The sequence below is a fragment of the Sorex araneus genome, chromosome 4 (assembly GCF_027595985.1).
Source record: "Sorex araneus isolate mSorAra2 chromosome 4, mSorAra2.pri, whole genome shotgun sequence".
Classification (NCBI taxonomy): domain Eukaryota; kingdom Metazoa; phylum Chordata; class Mammalia; order Eulipotyphla; family Soricidae; genus Sorex; species Sorex araneus.
The window spans coordinates 214,987,260-215,004,586 of record NC_073305.1 but is presented as its reverse complement, the minus strand read 5'-3'; the positions used below and the strand labels follow the sequence as shown (position 1 = coordinate 215,004,586).

The window sequence follows — 17,327 nt, the reverse complement described above, 5'->3', positions numbered from 1 at the left end:
AACCTGTATTTAAAAAAAAAAAAAAAAAAAAACTGTGTGCTGAAATTGTGTAATCCTCTTGAGGGTCCCAGGGGGAAACAGGCACCATCATCGCTCCCTGGTGGATGGGTCAGTCATCAGCTGCCTCCTCAGGCTCTTTGGCCACGTCCAATCAACCCTTCACACACTTGGTCCCGTCAAGCCCTAGTTCTAAGAATGCATCTCACAGATAGGCGCCCACCCAGTCACTAAGGACAGAAGTATAGGGATATTCACCGGAGCACTGTGTGTACAGTACAGCAAATCTGCACACACACACACACACACACACACACACACACACACACACACACACACACACCCTCCCCAGAAGAGCTGAAATCAGACACAATGGCAGCCCTGCGCTGAACGGCCAGGCTCCCTTTACTGCTGATGGGGAAAGTCAAGCGCGACTCGAGTTGCTTTGGAAATCCATCTGGCAGCTGCTTATTAAGTGGAACAGACACTTAACGGCCAACAAGTAATCCCACTCTCAGGAGTTTACATAAGGGAAATCAAAACATATCCACAGTCAGAGCAGATCCGCTATAATCGCCCCGACTGGGACTCTCCCAGAGCCTCTCAAGTGGCGAGTCTGGGAAGGCAGGAGCTGTGCCGGGGCTCTCCTGAGGGCTCACTCAGCTCTCAGACCCCGCCCCTGACACTTGCCACCACCCAGGCGAGTCTCCCAGGCCTGGTGCTCGGTGAAAGAGCCAAGATTCAAGAGTCTGTGTCTCGGGGAGCAGAGCAAGGAAGTGCTAACGGCTCAGCTCTTGCGTGCAGCCGACCTGGGGTCTGAGACCCAGCCCTCCTCTGGCCCCCCCAGGCCCGGTCAGCAGTAACCCCCTGAGCACGGAGCCAGCAGGAAGTCCGGAGCGCCTCTGGGTGTGACCCCAAAACAAAAACAAAACAGACTTTGTCCTAGAGATGTCTGGGACCCTGGAGAAAAGGCCATGTTGGACCGGAAGCGAGAGGGGCTGGGAGTGATGCAGGGGCCTGGGGCCACCTTACCGGGCGTGCTCAGAAGCGTTCATACAACGGGACCCCATGTAGCGGAGTGGGTGTGGCTGCAGCAGACTTCAGCCCACATGATTTTTAAATTTTTCCTAATGACCCAAGTGACAGAGCACGTGCCTTGCCTGTGTGAGGACTTGAGTTTGATTCCTGGCACCAGACACCCCCGTCCCAGCACCCCTGGGTAAGGCCCCTATATATATTTTTTAAATGCCCAGAAACAATAATATCCTCAACAAGGGGGTTGGTTAAATAAATTCCGCTCTGCCCATCGATGAAATTCATATCAAAGAAGAGGGAGGTTGAAACATAGAATATTGGGGCTGGAGCGATAGCACAGCGGGTAGGGCTTTTGCCTTGCACGTGGCCGAACCGGGTTCAATTCCCAGCATCCCATGGAATTCTGAAGGCTCGTGGTCCAACAGACTGTGTAGTAAGTCACGTGTGTGTGTGTGTGTGTGTGTGTTTGCTTTTTGGGTCACACCCGGTGATGCACAGGGGTTCCTCCTGGCTCTGCACTCAGGAATTACTCCTGGAGGTGCTGGGGGGCCCTATGGGATGCTGGGAATCGAACCCGGGGTGGCCATGTGCAAGGCGAACGCCCTCCCCGCTGTGCTATCGCTCCAGCCCCTGTCACCAGTGTTTTAGAGAAAGTGCAAATACTCCGAGTTTGTTTGCTCCTACCATGGGATCCGCCTGAGAAGATAGCTGAAGGACAGACCCACATTTACCCTGAGGAGGAGGAGGGGTCGCTAGGAGCTCAGGAGCTCTGATCTGAGAAAGGACTGTCTATTCATTTATGGGCCACGCCTGGCAGTGCTCAAGGCTCGCTCCTGGTTCTGTGCTCAGGGATCACTCCCAGTGGGTTCAGGGGACCGTATGAGGAGCATATCGGGGGGGCATATGGAACCCAGGACGGCTGGGCGCCAGGCCTGTTATACTATTGCTCTGGCCCCGGGATTTATTTTTTTGGAATCCCCAAGCTGACTGCAATTTAAGATGTAAACTATGTGCATTGAAACGGTGTGATTTATTTATTTATTTTTTTTAAGTTAGATCTTAGTTTCTCTTTATTTTTTTTTTTTTTTACAGTTACAGATTTATACATTTTTGTGCTCATGTTTCTCCCTTACAAAGTTTGATAACCCATCCCTTCACCAGTGCCCATTCTCCACCAGAAACGGTGTGATTTAAACAGGTGCAACCTGCAAGCAACTCTCTGGGAGACAGCACTGAGTTTTCTTGCCATGCTCAGGCGGTGAACTTAGAAGGGAATTAGTGCCTTCCACAGCCAGTGAGGACAAGGGCCAGGAATGTGGCTCCGTGGTGAAAGCTCATGCCTTGTATTCATGAGGCCCCGGCTTTGATCCCTAGTTCCACCAAACTGAAATAAGAATAAGAACCGAAAAAGCAACGCCCTTCAAATTCTAAATTGTCAGCGCTTGGTCAGATGTTCTCAGAGTTCCTACGAGGCTCTTCCTGGGGAGTTGGGCCTTGTGACTGTGATGGGGGCTGGGTACCAACTCAGTAACGCATCATAACCTTGGTGAGTTTCCCTCTTTCCCCTTTAGTACTCCCATTTCGCAGAGGAGGAAAAATAGAGGCTTGGATGACCACAGTGCTCAGCAGGAGGAAGTGAAATGAGACTCCATCTAGAGTCCTAGCTTTGCTCTTGGTACAGTAAGTGGTCAGTGAGTTAATTAGCAGCTCCCGGCCTAGTGAGGCCTCTGGAGAGAGAGAGGTTAAGGCAATTGTCCCAGGATATATATATATATATATATATTATATATATATATATGCTGGGGGGCTGGATATATATATATATATATATATATATATTTGCGTCACACCCAGCAATGCACAGGGGTTACTCCTGGCTCTGCACTCAGGAATCACTCCTGGCAGTACTCAGGGAACCCTATGGGATGCTGGGAATCGAACCCGGGTCGGCCGCATGCAAGGCAAACGCTCTACCCGCTGTGCTGTTGCTCCAGCCCCCCAGCATATATTTTTATATGTTCATTGAGTCTAGACTACGGATTCGTATGTATATGTGTAGGACCTCATCTGTGGCTATTCTCCATAGAGAGGAGATTAAGGTCATTCACGTATCTACTTGGCTGACTATGACCCGGAAGGTCTATGCTGGGAGGCGAGGAAGTGCTGAATGTAAGCAGAGACCTTACACCATGCAGTTCCTCCTGGCTGCAACCAGGAGCTTTTGCTTCTACACCCAGGATCCCGGAGCTGGTCGCCTCAAGTGGAACTAATGGGCGATCTGAATTCAGTTCATCTGATCCCTTAAGGAAAAACAGTATCGATGCCCAAATTCATGCTCTATAACTTTTCCGGGTTAAGAGGGGTGGTGGGGGGGGGGGGGCGGTGTACTATTAACAGATCAACCTTTATTATTTTCCAGCTCAAGAGCCAAGGAGCTTAAGGAGCATGTCAGGTGACAAGCCAGGGATCGGAGGGTGGCATCCCGCTGTTGCTTTTACGCCCTAGGCCAGACGGTAAGCCCAGGAGGATATAACTGGCGGGCACGGAGCCGTGTCCCCAGACGGGGAGGGAGCACACGGAGACGAGCAGAGCTGAGGTGCAGATTCCCGCACAAGACCTGGTTCTGACGTCATGATCTCGTCTCGAGGTTTGGCGACTGGGATCAAGACACGTTTGTGCTTACCAAGACTCTTACTACAATAATGCAGGGCCCGGGACCCTCTGCCACACCCGGGGAGCCACTGCCACAGCAACCGCGCGGGCATATGCTGTGAACGCTTAAGTCTGGTCCCTCGAGGAGAAAAAGCATCAGTTCCCAAATTCATGCTCTACAAATGCTTCCGGGCCAGGGGGTATTAGTAACAGATCAACTGTTGTTTTCTATGTAAGAGCCAATAATGAGAGAGAGACAGAGAGAGAGAGAGAGAGAGAGAGAGAGAGAGACAGAGACAGAGACAGAGAGAGACAGAGACAGAGACAGAGACAGACAGACAGAGAGAGACAGAGACAGAGACAGAGACAGAGAGGTTTCAGCTCTCTGAAAACCAGCTGGGAGGCAGTAGTAGTCAAACATTCCCATTATCCAGAGAAACTAAGGCTGAAAGAGTTTCAGTAATTGCCTCCCCCAGGCAGCTTATCGAGGCTTCTCCTACGGGTGCACTTCTCACTTCTCCTCTCCCCTGCCCCTCCTTCTCTTCTCTCTCCCACCCCCCAACACACCTGCTCCATCCCCCCAGCCTGGGAACTTCCTCCTTCTCTCGGGTTCTTCCCCGGTTAATGTGCAGGTCTCCGTGTGTACCTCATTTCTTCCTTCCCCAATCTCTCTCCTGGCTCGATTAGGTTCCTCTTCCCAGATCTGTCTGCGGTGGAGGGGGTGGGGAGGATGGGGGGAGGGGGGATGGTGCTCAGGAAAGTGGGGCTTCCACGATGGGTGCCTCTCCTCGGTCTCCCACGCCAGCCCGAGCCACGTCCACTTTTGGGTGCCAGGCCACTCCCAGGGCCGGGTCCGTTAGAGCGTGGCCTGGCTCAGAGAGTGGGGGTAGTGTCTGCCGTAGAGGCAGGCTGGGGTGCGAGGAGGGAAATTGGCGCCACTGGTGGTGGGAAATGTACACTGGTGCAGGGACGGGTGTTGGATCAGTGTGTGACTGAAACCCAGTCTTGAACAACTTTGTAACTATGGATTTCGTGGTGATTCACTGTCACTGTCACTGTCAACCGTCATCCCGTTGCTCATCGATTTGTTCGAGCGGGCACCAGTAAGGTCTCCCATTGAGAGACTTATTGTTACTGTTTTTGGCATATCCAATACGCACGGGGAGCTTGCCAGGCTCTGCCGTGCGGGGTGGTGAATGGTGATTCAGTAAATAAATAAAAATAATTAAAAAAAAAATAAAAGGAACGGGCACTTTCACGGGCAGCCCAGGGCATGGCACAATGGTTCCACTTCCTCCCTGTCCCCGGGTGCCATCCCCCGACTCCCTCCTGCTCCAGCCCCCCACCCCCCGTCAGAGTGCCTGCTCCAGAGATGGGGACCCGGCTCCCCCGTGCGTCCCCGGTCCCGACGAGCCCCTTCTTCCTCGGACTTTCCGGGGTGACTCATCGTTCCGCGGTGCCAGGGCCCAGGGCGTTCCCTGCACCTGGAGAGCCCAGGAATTTTCAAGCACCGTCCCCAGGCTGCCCACGCAGGCGGCCTGAGACCGGCTTTGTTTCTCATCCCCTGCCCAGCTCAGGAGCCTCCCTTGATCACCCACTAGAACAAATATTTGCAGGATGAATGAAATGGAGGCGGCTCGGCCCAGACGGAGACACTGGCAGGCGGGTGATGAACAAGCTCAAGGCAATTAGACCCTGGCGTGGGTTCTAAGCAGCCCGGGACAGCCACCAGGCAGACGGAAGCAAGTACCGCCGTCTGCAGTGCATAGTTTTCACACGCGTCTTTGGGGGGCTCTTTCAGAGGTGGGACTGGGGTCAATCCCAGCACTTCATAGTAAGGGTTCTGCAGCTGAGCCACATCCCCTGGGCCCCTCATAGTTCTTTTTTTTTTTTTTTTTTTTTTGCTTTTTGGGTCACACCCGGCGATGCACAGGGGTCACTCCTGGCTCTGCACTCAGGAATGACTCCTGGCGGTGCTCAGGGGATCCTATGGGATGCTGGGGATCGAACCTGGGTCGGCCGCGTGCAAGGCAAACGCCCTACCCGCTGTGCTATCACTCCAGCCCCCCCTCATAGTTCTTACAGTGTTTATTTTTTACTGGTGCCCGCTCGAGGAAATCGATGAATCGACAGTGCGCTACAGTGCTATAGTTTTGTTTTTCGGGGGGTCTTGCCCAGTGGTGCCAAGGGGCAACTTTGGGGGGGTTGGTAATCGAGTGGATCACTTCCCAGGATGCTGGAAGTAGAACTCAGGGCTCTGCACGCTAAGAATTTCCTCTTTAGCCCCTTGAGCTGTCTCCCCAGCCACACTCCTCACGCGGGAATGTAGTCCCCTGAGAGGTTCTTGAGGGAAATCTGGAGTGGGGGGGGGACTGGAAGTCGTGGCTTATTCACGCCGCTGCTTTGGAGGAAGTGTAATGAATCCGCCAGGCCCGGTGATGTTCTCATGCCCCTTGGCAGATCATTTTCAGGGGGATGAGTAATCAATTCGCCCAGGACCTTGTTTACCGAGGGGATTAGGGATTAAGGAATTCTTGAGGCCACTCTTGATGAAAAGGGAGCAGCAGCAGAGGCGCCCAGCTGGGCCAAGGCTGGACGCTCAGACCCTGGGTAGGTGTGACCCGTCTGGAGAGGTTCTGGGGTGACAGGTAAGAGGCAGGTGGGGGGGGGGGTGGGAAGGCTTGGATGGAATTTTACAGACTGGAAACAGCTACTTGAAGTGAAACAGTGTCTCGGGGCCGGGGGGGGGGGGGGGGGCGGAGAGAGAGAGAGAGAGAGAGAGAGAGAGAGAGAGAGAAAGAGAGAAGAGAGAGAGAGGGAGAGAGAGAAAAGAGAGAGAGAGGGAGAGGGAGAGAGAGAAAAGAGAGAGAGAAAGAGAGGGAGAGAGAGGGAGAGAGAGAAGAGAGAGAGGGACAGAGAGAAAAGAGAGAGAGGGAGAGAGACAGAGAGAAGAGAGAGAAAGAGGGAGAGAGAGAGAGTGGAGAGAGGGAGAGAGGGAGAGGGAGAGGGAGAGAGAGAGAGAGAGAGAGAGAGAGAGAGAGAGAGAACGGTGAGGTATCTACTTTATGCCAGGTTCAATCCCCAGCACTGCGTATGTTCCCCTGAGCACCTCCAGGAGTGATCCCTGAGCACAGAGCCAGGAGTTAGTCCTGAGCACCCCCAGGTTGGGCCCAAAAGCTAAAAAATAATAATAATAATAAAAATTTTTTTAAAATAGGTCACCAACCAAGAAACGGTCTCCTTGTCGGCATCTGCAGAGAAGAGGGCGAGCTTTCTCCTTAGTCATCCGTGACCTCGCAGACACCCAAGTCCACCCGCCGCTTCAAAGGGCCGCCCGGGAATCCTGGGGGAATTCAGCTAACGTCCGGATTGACTAAGGGAGTAGCCCCTGCATCCGTAACGGCCTGGTGCTGGCCCTTGAGCACGATCGGAGACGCCGCAGGGACAGTTAGGTCCGAGGCCAGAGCCGGCCGCGGCGAGGGCGTCACTGCACGCCACCTCCCCTGGCAATGGACGCAGCGAGGGCGTCACTGCACGCCACCTCCCCCGGCAGTGGCCGGAGAAGACCCCGGAGCCCCGGAAACAGGAGCCCCGGCCAGCACCGTGCAGGGCCAGGAGCTTCCGTTTCACCTGCCCAACAGAGACATTTGGCTCATTTTTTATTTGACGGGGGGTGGGGGGGGACACTCCCCAGCGTCTCCTGGGGGTGGGGTGGGAGATCCTCTGCCTGGCTAGTCTGACAGGTTCTGGGTCCCCAGGCCCAAGCTGGGGGTCCCGCGAGGGCTCAGTGCTGGGGCCCACCGGCTCCACTCCCAATGGTGCTTTGAGGGGGTCCTGCAGAAGCCGGGGGGGGGGTCCAGCAGGTCAGGTGTGCCCTCTGAGCTGTCTCCTCGCCCCTGGACAAACAGACAGACAGACAGACAGACAGACAGACAGACCAGCATTCCGGCCAGACCGGGCACATAGACGCTGAAGGCCGAAATGAACCCCCCGACCCAGGCAATCAGGACTTCTTCCTTGGCAGGAGAAAGCTGATGCCCGGTTCCCCATTTCTGCTCACCGTGTACCCCCTAACCCAGAAAAATCATAAAGGGCCCGTTCAGGAGTCCGTGCCATTCCTAGCCTTAGTCCTGGGAGGAACCACCCCCTCCCTCCAGTGAAGAATGGGCAGGAGCAGGTCTGAGAGACTGCCCAGCAGGGAAGGCCCTTGTCCTGCATGCAGCCAACTTCATGATTTTTGTTTACTTTTTTATTTAATTTTTTTTTTCTTTTTGACTCACACCGGGCGATGCTCAGGGGTTCCTCCTGGCTCTGCACTCAGGAATGACTCCCGATGGTGCTCGAGGGACCCTATGGGATGCTGGGAATCAAACCCAGGTCGGCTACGTGCAAGGCAAACGCCCTCCCCACTGTGCTATGGCTCCAGCCCCAGCCCACCTGATTTGATCCCCAGCACCCCTTAGGGTCCCCTGTGCCCTGCCAGGGGTGATCCCTGAGTGCAGAGCCAGCAATAAGTGCTGAGCACTGCAGAGATACACCCCCGCCCTCCCCCCTGAAAAAGAATCTAGTGTCCAACGCTGGCAGAGGGCCTGTGGCCCTGTCAATTGTGGGTAGACAGACAGGCTTAGCAGTGTCCTGGTCCAGGCTTCCAGGCAACAACTGGGCCCTATAAAATTTGGGGAGCCCCAAGGGATGCTAGGATTTTTGCTGCACGAAGTGTTGGTGACCCTAACCCACTGGCATTCAAAAACCCAGAGCAAAGAAGGCTAAGTTCTTGGCCCAAGATCACAAAGACGGTTCAAAAGAGAGTTGACCTTGATCCCAGCCAGTCAAGGAAACATAGACATCTTTCCCCGCTGACTTGGGTCTGAATGACCTTCTCTTGGAGGGGGAACTCCCAAGCAGTGCTCAGGGAGCTACTCCCAGCGGGACTCAGTGTACCGGGCTGGATGGGTCCATGCTCAGACCCAGCGGGGCTATACACAGCAGAGAAAGGGGGGACCTAAGGGTGCTAGGAATAGAACTCGGGGTTTGGCATGTGAAAATTCCCATGCTCCAGCCCTTTCCCGCTGGAAAACATTCCTTCCCTTTTATTTTTGGGGGGGTGCACACCTGGCCATGCTTGGGGCTGACTCCTGGCTCTGTGCTCAGGGGTCACTCCTGGTGATGCTCGGGGAACCATAAGGAATGCTGGGCATCGAACCCGGGACAGCTGCGTGCAAGGCAAACACCCTCCCCTGCTGTACTAGCACTCCAGATCGACATTCTTTTTTTTTTTTTTTTTTTTACAAAATGAGAGGTGGATGGTGGTTGTTGGTGTTCAGGGCTGACTCCTAGTTCTGTGCTCAGGGATCACTCCTGGCAGTGCTCCGGGGACCTGTGCAGTGTTGGGAATTGAACCCAGGTGGCCCATACGCCAAGCAAGCACCTTAAGCCCTGGACCGTCTCTCCAGCCCTCTTGAGCTGACCCACACGCCCCTGGACAACGGCCCAACACTCGCAGCTCCTTGAGCAGAGAGGGTCCGGCTTTATCTGGGCAGCCTGTGTGGCTTGGGACTGGGCACGACCGAGGGCCAGTTAGCTGGCTAATTATTGTCCAATGTCTCTGTGCTTTGATTTCTCTCCCGTGAAAAGCCGTCTGGAACAAGTATCTCGGGATGATTCTGTGGCTACAAATTAGCCAGAGACACAAGTACTCCGATGATTTATTGGAAAGCTGCCTTTTGTGGCTGGAAAAAAGAAACTTGTCCAGAAAAAAAAAATAGTACTTAGTGAGTAAGGAAAAGGAGAAAAAACCCAGATGGTGTCCCTTCTGAAGTGGATGAGCCTTGGAGCACTGGACTTCTGAACCGCAATCGTAAATATCTTTGTCACTTTGTGATTCACTGTGATTCAATAAAAAATAAATGAATAGTCTGATGTCTCAGACATGAACCAGATTTCTGTTCACTTAGCCCAGCACTGGACAGAAGGACGGGGAAAGGTATGTGTGGCCCTGTGGGTCAGTGATACAGTCATATATATATGTTATATATGTGATATATATGATATCATATAACATATATAACATACCATAACTTATGTTACTTATCATATATACTATATGATATATAGTGTGTATCATATACCACCATATTATATACATATGTAATATGTAAGTATACATGTATACTATATATGTATAGTATATATATGTTTTTTGTTTGTTTGTTTTTTGCTTTTGGGGTCACACCTGGCAATGCACAGGGGTCACTCCTGGCTCTGCACTCAGGAATCACCCCTGGCCGTGCTCAGGGGACCCTATGGGATACTGGGAATCAAACCGGGGTCGGCCGCGTGCAAGGCAAACGCCCTCCCCGCTGTGCTATTGCTCCAGCCCCTATATATATGGTTTTTAGTTTTTCAGCCACCCCTGGCCATGCTCAGAGCTTACTCCTGGCTCTGGCTCTGTGCTCAGAAGTTACTCCTGACAGGGTGGGGTGGGAGGGGACCATTTTTGTGCTGAGGATTGAACCTGTGTCAGCTGAGAGCAAGGCGTGCTCTCTCCAACCCCATGAACATCCTGTTGAATTGGAGAAAGGAACAAAACAGGAATTTTAAAAAATTTTGTTTAAGTTCTCATCTGACTTCATTTTCAGATAACAACTTCCTCAAACCCCCTCCCCCCAACACGCACACATCTGACACGCATATACCCAAAGCCAACCAACACAGAGATAAGGCTTTGGTCCCTAGCATACCTGCCCAGAGTGACTCCCTAGCACCGAGCCGGGAGTACTGAGCACCACTGGGTGTGACACCCCCCACCCGAAACGAACCAAATACAGTTTCTGCCAGCACAAACAAACATGGCCTCGGGAGAGCCAATAACACCCCCAAACAGCAACCGAGTCAGAGGGAGAAAGTTTCTCGAGTCCCGGAAAGGGTCCAAGGGGCCGGAGCACGTCTTGCTTGTGGGAGACCCAGTTTGATGTCCTGTGCCAGCCCCAGGGTGCCCAGTTCCCTCTGGTTGTGGGACTCACACACACACACACACACACACACCTGTCTGTGTGTAGATCACACCTTGTGCCACCCTGGGGGCGGGGGTGGTCGTCCCACGCAGAAGAGCTGCTGGGACCAAACTTGGCACATGGGGGCAGCACCAAGAACCAGACTCTCGGCCTCACGCTGGCCGGGCAGGTGCTTATTTGGGCCGTGGAGTCCAGCCCCGGGCCCGAGAGGGCTGTTCTATGGGTGCAGGGGGGCCCTGGCACGCAAGGCAACATCGGACCTCATTAACAATCATGGCCGGTAGCATTATCGTGACTTCTGATTCGTAATCATGGGCCAATGAAAGATCAATGCTTTTGCCAGCCCTCGAGCCCCAGGATCAATCACCAGCACCCCGAGGTGAGCCCCCGAGGGAGGCACTCGGGATTTCACAAGAGACGCGCCCGGGTCTTCCCTGCCCACATCTGGCTTGCGGAACAGCCCCGGCGCCCTGGGACACCGCCCTCTCTCCATCTCTGTTCTCCGAGGGTCACGCCATGCGCCCCAACCCTGGCCCCAGCCCCGTCTCTGCCCCAGCTCCGTCTTCTCGTTGGACCGGTTCCTACCACATCTAGGTCAGCTCTACCCACATCCTCCTCGTGCCGCAGGCCCTTCCTGTCCCCAATCAGGAGGGCGGGCTTGACTTCCCAAGGCCCTATTCCATGTTTCCGGAACATTCTCTATGAGGGATGTCCACGGAGACACACCCCGGTAGGCCGTCTGTGTCCGGGTCGGCTCTCTAGCCATCTTACGCTTCCTGCCCAGGTGTGGCCCAAGGAAGCCAGCTTCACCTACTTTCTCTCCATTTCACTACCTCAGTCATTTTTCTCCCTGTGGTGTCAGGGATCAATCAAACCCAAGCCTCAGAGAGGCGAGGCAAGTGCTCCACTGCTCAGCTACAGCCCCAGCCTCAGAATACTTTTTTTTTTTTTGGTCAAATCTGGTGATGCAGAGGCTAGAGCAATAGCACAGTGGGGAGGGCGTTTGCCTTGCATGCGGCCGACCCGGGTTCTAATCCCAGCATCCCATATGGTCTCCTGAGCACCGCCAGGGGCAATTCATGAGTGAAGAGCCAGGAGTAACCCCTGTGCATCGCCAGGTGTGACCCAAAAACAAACAAACAAACAAAAAATCTGGCGATGCACAGGGGTTACTCCTGGCGGTGCTTGGGGGACCCTATGGGATGCTGGGAATCAATCCCGGGTCAGCCGCATGCAAGGCAAATGCCCTAGCCTCTGTGCTATCGCTCCAGCCCCACTTTTTTTTTTTTTAAGTTTTATTTTGGGGCCATACCAAGTGTTGCTTTGGGGCAAATGTGAGGTGCCAGTGAGAGGCCCTGAGGATCCTGCATGCAAAGCTTGGCTCCACCCTTGAGCTGGCTCCCGGGCCCGGGAAGGCTGCTCTTATGATGACCTACTCGGGAACTCAACCCGAGATTCGGGTCAGTGGTCCCAGGTCTTCCCTGGAAGCTCCTCCACGCCCCTTGGGCTTCCTTACTGGCACCGAGGGTTCCAAGGGAGAGCGCTTCCAAAGATCCAGGAGCATTTCGCCTCTCATAATCGGCTTCAGGAAGGAAGTTATATTCTATTTTTTTAATTTTTAATTTTTTTAAATTCTGCAACTGAATAAAATATATATGTGTATGTATATTTAATTAAAAAAATTCTAATGAATCCCCATGAGATACAGTTACAGACTTACAAACTTGCATGATTACATTTCGGACATACAATGTTCGAGTACCCATCCCTCCACCCGTGCCCATTCTCCACCACCAATATTCCCAGTATCCCTCCCGCCACCCCCACCCCTTCCCCACCCCCTACCTCTGTGGCAGGCACATTCCCTCTTACTCTCTCTCTCCTTTTGGGTGTTGTGGTTTGCAATACAGGTACTAAGCAGCCATCATATTTGGTCCAAAGTTCAGTACACATTTACCATCCCGAGCGAGCCCTCCAACCAACATTTACTCAGTGGTCCCTTCTCTATCCCAGCTGCCTTTTCCCCAGCACATGAGACCGGCTGCCAAGCCATGGAGCCATCCTCCTGGCCCTTATCTCTACTGTCCTCAAGTGTTAGTCTCCTATTATGTTACTTTATGTTCCACATATGCGTGTAGCCATTCTCTGTCTGTCCTTCTCTTTCTGACTCATTGGAAGCGACATTCTAGCGGGGCAGTCATGGACGGGCACGTGAGAACTCTGCACCTGAATGGAAGAGCATTCTGGAACATTCTAGAAGCATGTGAAAAGAAAAAGAGAGGGCACCAGAGCAAGTAGCAAAAGACCCCAGTGAAGGTCAGAGAGAAGGAGAGGGTCGGGCCCCTGGTGTCAGACCATGCGATTCCATGCATGGAATCGTTCCTGTGTGGTCCTCTTTCAAGGAAGAGGGACCCTAAAGTTCCCCTGGGGACCCATGTCACTCCCTGCCCTTCCCTGTCACAGGACTGTAGGGGTGGGCTAAGGCCCAAGGCGAGCCACCTGGGACACCCCACACAGCACCCCCGGCTCAGTGAGTGGGCCAGGTACAGGGCCAGTGAGACTCAGCGTGTGCTGGAGCTCTCGGACCCCAACCCCACTTGCTTTGGTGGTGGCTGGGAGGGAGGCCACGGAAACGACAGGGGGTCACCACCTGTAAGTGAGAGGCTGCTGAGGTGGCCACCACGGCAAAACACAGAACTGTGGGGTGAAAACAGCTGCTGTCCAGAACCACGACTGAAGCAAAGCTACCGTGAAACATATTTTTGGGGCCGGAGCGATAGGGCACTGAAGAGGGTGTTTGCCTTGCACACAGCCGACCTAAATTCAATCCCCAGTTTCCATAGGGTCCCTCGAGCACCACCAGGAGTGATTGCTGAATAGAGTCAGGAGTAAGCCCTGAGCATCGCCGGGTGTGGCCCCAAAAGCACGGTAGCACTATCGTCCCATTGTTCATCAATTGGCTCGAGCAGGCACCAGTAACGTCTCCATTGTGAGACTTGTTGTTACTGTTTTGGGCATATCAAATATGCCACGGGGAGCTTGCCAGGCTCTGCCATGCGGGCGGGATCCTCTCGGTAGCTTGCCAGGCTCTCCGAGAGGGGCGGAGGAATCGAACCCAGGTCAGCATTGTGCAAGGCAAACGGCCTACCCGCTGTGCTATGCTTGCTTTGGCAGCACATACACTAAAATTGGAACGATACAGAGAAGATTAGCAAGGACCCAAAAAGCAAAACAAAAAAAACAAAAAACATAAAGGACAACAAAAAAACAACTACACCCAAAAACAAGAAAACAAACCCAAGACATACTTGGGGTTTTTGTTGGGGTGAGGGGGTGGTCACACCAAGCAACGCTGGTCCGTAACTCCCCAAGGTGCTCAGGAGTTGCTCTGGGCAGTTTGGACCTGGCAGGTCCCTTTTTCTATTGGGTGCAAATCAAGCTGCCTACAGACAAAAAGGTTCTGTGTTACACAACTGGGACAAAGAAGGATCTCTAGGGGCTGAGGGTCCGCACTGCATCGGGAGACCTAGGTTCGAGCCCCAGCACCACATGGTCCCCCAAGCACCACTGGGAGCGATCCCAGAGCACAGGGCCTGGATGGGTCTTCCAGGAGCGGCTTCAAACCCACCCCAACCAACCTACCAACCTACCAACTAACTAACCAACCAACCAACCAACCTACCAACCAACCAACATACCAACCTACCAACCAACCTACTAACCTACCAACCTACCAACCAACCAATCTACCAACCAACCAACCTACCAACCTACCAACCAACCTACTAACCTACCAACCAACCAGTTTACCAACCAAACAACCAACCAAACAACCAACCAACCTACCAACCTACCAACCAACCTACCAACCAACCTACCAACCTACCAACCAACCTACCAACCTACCATCCTACCAACCAACCTACCAACCTACCATCCTACCAACCAACCTACCAACCTACCAACCAACCTACCAACCTACCATCCTACCAACCAACCTACCAACCTACCATCCTACCAACCAACCTACCAACCTACCAACCTACCAACCAACCAACCTACCAACCAACCCGTAACTAGAGGGGCTAGTGTTTTTAATCCAAGGGGCTGATTTGTGCTCTCTCTGCCCAGCCTCACAGAGGCCCTGTGCTCGCTCCCGCCCACACACTGAAGTGCCCCTCTGGCAGACAGCTCTCTGACCAGCCTCTCCTTTGGCGAAGACATGGCCACACATCCAGAGAAACGCAGGTGACACCCCCAGCCACGCACACCTTTGGCTCCGGACACACAAGGGCCCCACTTAAGCCCTCCTCCAGAAATAGGTGCCGTTTTTGCTGTTGCTATTTTGGGGTCACACCCAGCAATGCTCAGGGGTTACTCCCAGCTCTGCACTCAGGAATTACTCATGGCGGTGTTTGAGGGGACCGTAGGGGATGCCGGGGAACAAACCCTGGCAAATGCCCTTCTCCCCACCTGTATTATCTTTCGGACCCCAGAAGCCTGACCTTTGGGGTTGGGGATGTGGCTCCATGGCCAAGCTCTGCCTCACACAACGTGAGACCCTGGGTTTGATCCCCAGCTCTGCCAAAGGAAGACAAGAAAGCCACCTGGCACTGCCACTCTCCACTTCCTCTTTCCCTCCCGAATCTACTTTCTGTCTTTGTCCATTCGCTTATCCTGGATACTTCCGGATACTTCCTAGTAATGCACCCACGCAGTATGCGGGTTCTTTCACTGAGAACCGTGTTTCCAAGACTCTTCCAAACGGCAGCCTGGGTCTGTGATTTTCCCCTCTGCTTGCTTCAGGATGGTTGACCCTCTGTCGTCGGGCAGGCGATTTTCTACCCAGCATCAAACAAAGGTTTTTTTTTTTTTTTCTTAAAGAAAGGGCTGGAGCGATAGTACAGTGGGTAGGCTGTTTGCCTTGCAGGTGGGTTCAATGCTGGGTTCAGTGCCTTGATGCTGGGTTCGATTCCCAGCATCCCATAGGGTCCCCTGAGCACCGCCAGGAGTAATTCCTGAGTGCAGAGCCAGGAGGAACCCCTGTGCATTGTTGGGTGGGACCCAAAAAGAAAAAAAGAGAGAGAAAAAAGAAAGAAAGGTAGACTGCCTCCTGCAGCACCTCATTTGGACGCGGCTGGAGTCTTGGCAGCTGGACCACCCTGCAAGGTTCTCCTACACACAGAACCAGGGGTGTCTCGTTCTCCTGCATACTGGAGCTTGGATCTTTTTAAATTTAATTTAATTTTATTTTTTTGCTTTTTGGGTCACACCCGGCAATGCACAGGGGTTACTCCTGGCTCTTCACTAAGGAATCACTCCTGGAGGTGCTCAGGGGACCCTATGGGATGCTGGGATTCGAACCCGGGTCGGCTGCGTGCAAGGCAAACGCCCTCCCCGCTGTGCTATTGCTCCAGCCCCTTGAGCGCTTCTTTGCAGGCCCTAGCAGGGAGCGCAGCTACTCGCATACCCTCCCCCCGGGACCGGTCCGTCTCCACACGGGGAAGGCTGTCCTCTTTGACCAAGCTGCTTTGGGAGGGACACACGTGGAGTGGTGAGGGGGCAGGGGACACCCTCCTAGACAGCCAGATCAGCCGAGTCAACCCTGGTGATCGAGGGAGTGACAGGTGTCCCAGCCAGATCGCCCTCACACCCACAAAGGGCACTTGAAGTGGCTTCTCCTTCGCAACGGTCATGGATACGGCTGCCGTGGACTTCTGTGTAGGCGCTGGTGCGTGAACGTCTGGTTTCAATTCTCAGGTACAAACTTAGGCATGATGAGGCCGTATGATAATTGTGTGCAGCTTTTATTTTCTTTTTTGGGTCACACCCGGCGATGCACAGGGGTCACTCCTGGCTCATGCACTCAGGAATTACTCCTGGCAGTGCTTGGGGGACCCTATGGGATGCTGGGAATCGAACCCAGGTTGGCCCCGTGCAGAGCAAACGCCCTCCCCGCTGTGCTATCGCTCCAGCCCCTGTTTGCAGCTTTTTTTAGGAAACAGCAAACTTTTTCTTTTTCTTCTTCTTCTTTTTTTTAAATTTTATTGAATCACCGTGAGATAGTTACAAGCTTTCATGTTTGGGTTACAAAAATATGGAATGCTTCACGGATTTGCGTGTCATCCTTGCGCAGGGGCCATGCTCATCTTCTCGTATGGTTCCAATTTTAGTATATGTGCTGCCGAAGCGAGCACGCAAACTGTTTTTCATAGACTGGACTATTGAACATTCCTACCAACTATGTGTAAACACTCTTAGTTTTCTACTTCCTTGTCAATGCCTGCTAATCTCTCTCTCTCTCTCTCTCTCTCTCTCTCTCTCTCTCTCTCTGTGTATGTGTGTGTATGTGTGTGTGTGTGTGTGTGTGTGGTGTGTGTGTGTGTGTGTTTCATGCCAGGGCGTGAACCCAGGCTCAGGCACGTGCTCTACTTCTTGACCTCCTCCCCTTTCTTTTTTCATCATCGTGATCCTAATGAAACTGGCTCAGAGACACTCAGTATTGGAAACCAGGAAACCTGTCCAGGCAGGCAGGAGAATGTCCTTCTTTCTTATCTGTCCCGGGGGTGGGGGGGGGGAAGGAGGGTGGGAACCTTAATTAGAAATCTTTATTTTTTTGGTAAGCATTTT

At 53.2% G+C, this 17,327-nt stretch overlaps 1 non-coding gene and 1 pseudogene across 1 annotated transcript; one reads left to right on the top strand and one right to left on the bottom strand.

The window, feature by feature from the left end:
* The first annotated feature begins 13,859 nt into the window (after positions 1-13,859).
* LOC129404609 (U6 spliceosomal RNA) lies at positions 13,860-13,918 on the top strand (annotated as a pseudogene).
* Positions 13,919-16,788: 2,870 nt separating this feature from the next.
* Positions 16,789-16,894, bottom strand: LOC129404523 (U6 spliceosomal RNA). The gene has a single exon (XR_008629921.1). It is a non-coding gene; the product is annotated as a U6 spliceosomal RNA (small nuclear RNA).
* Between the last annotated feature and the right edge of the window lie 433 nt (positions 16,895-17,327).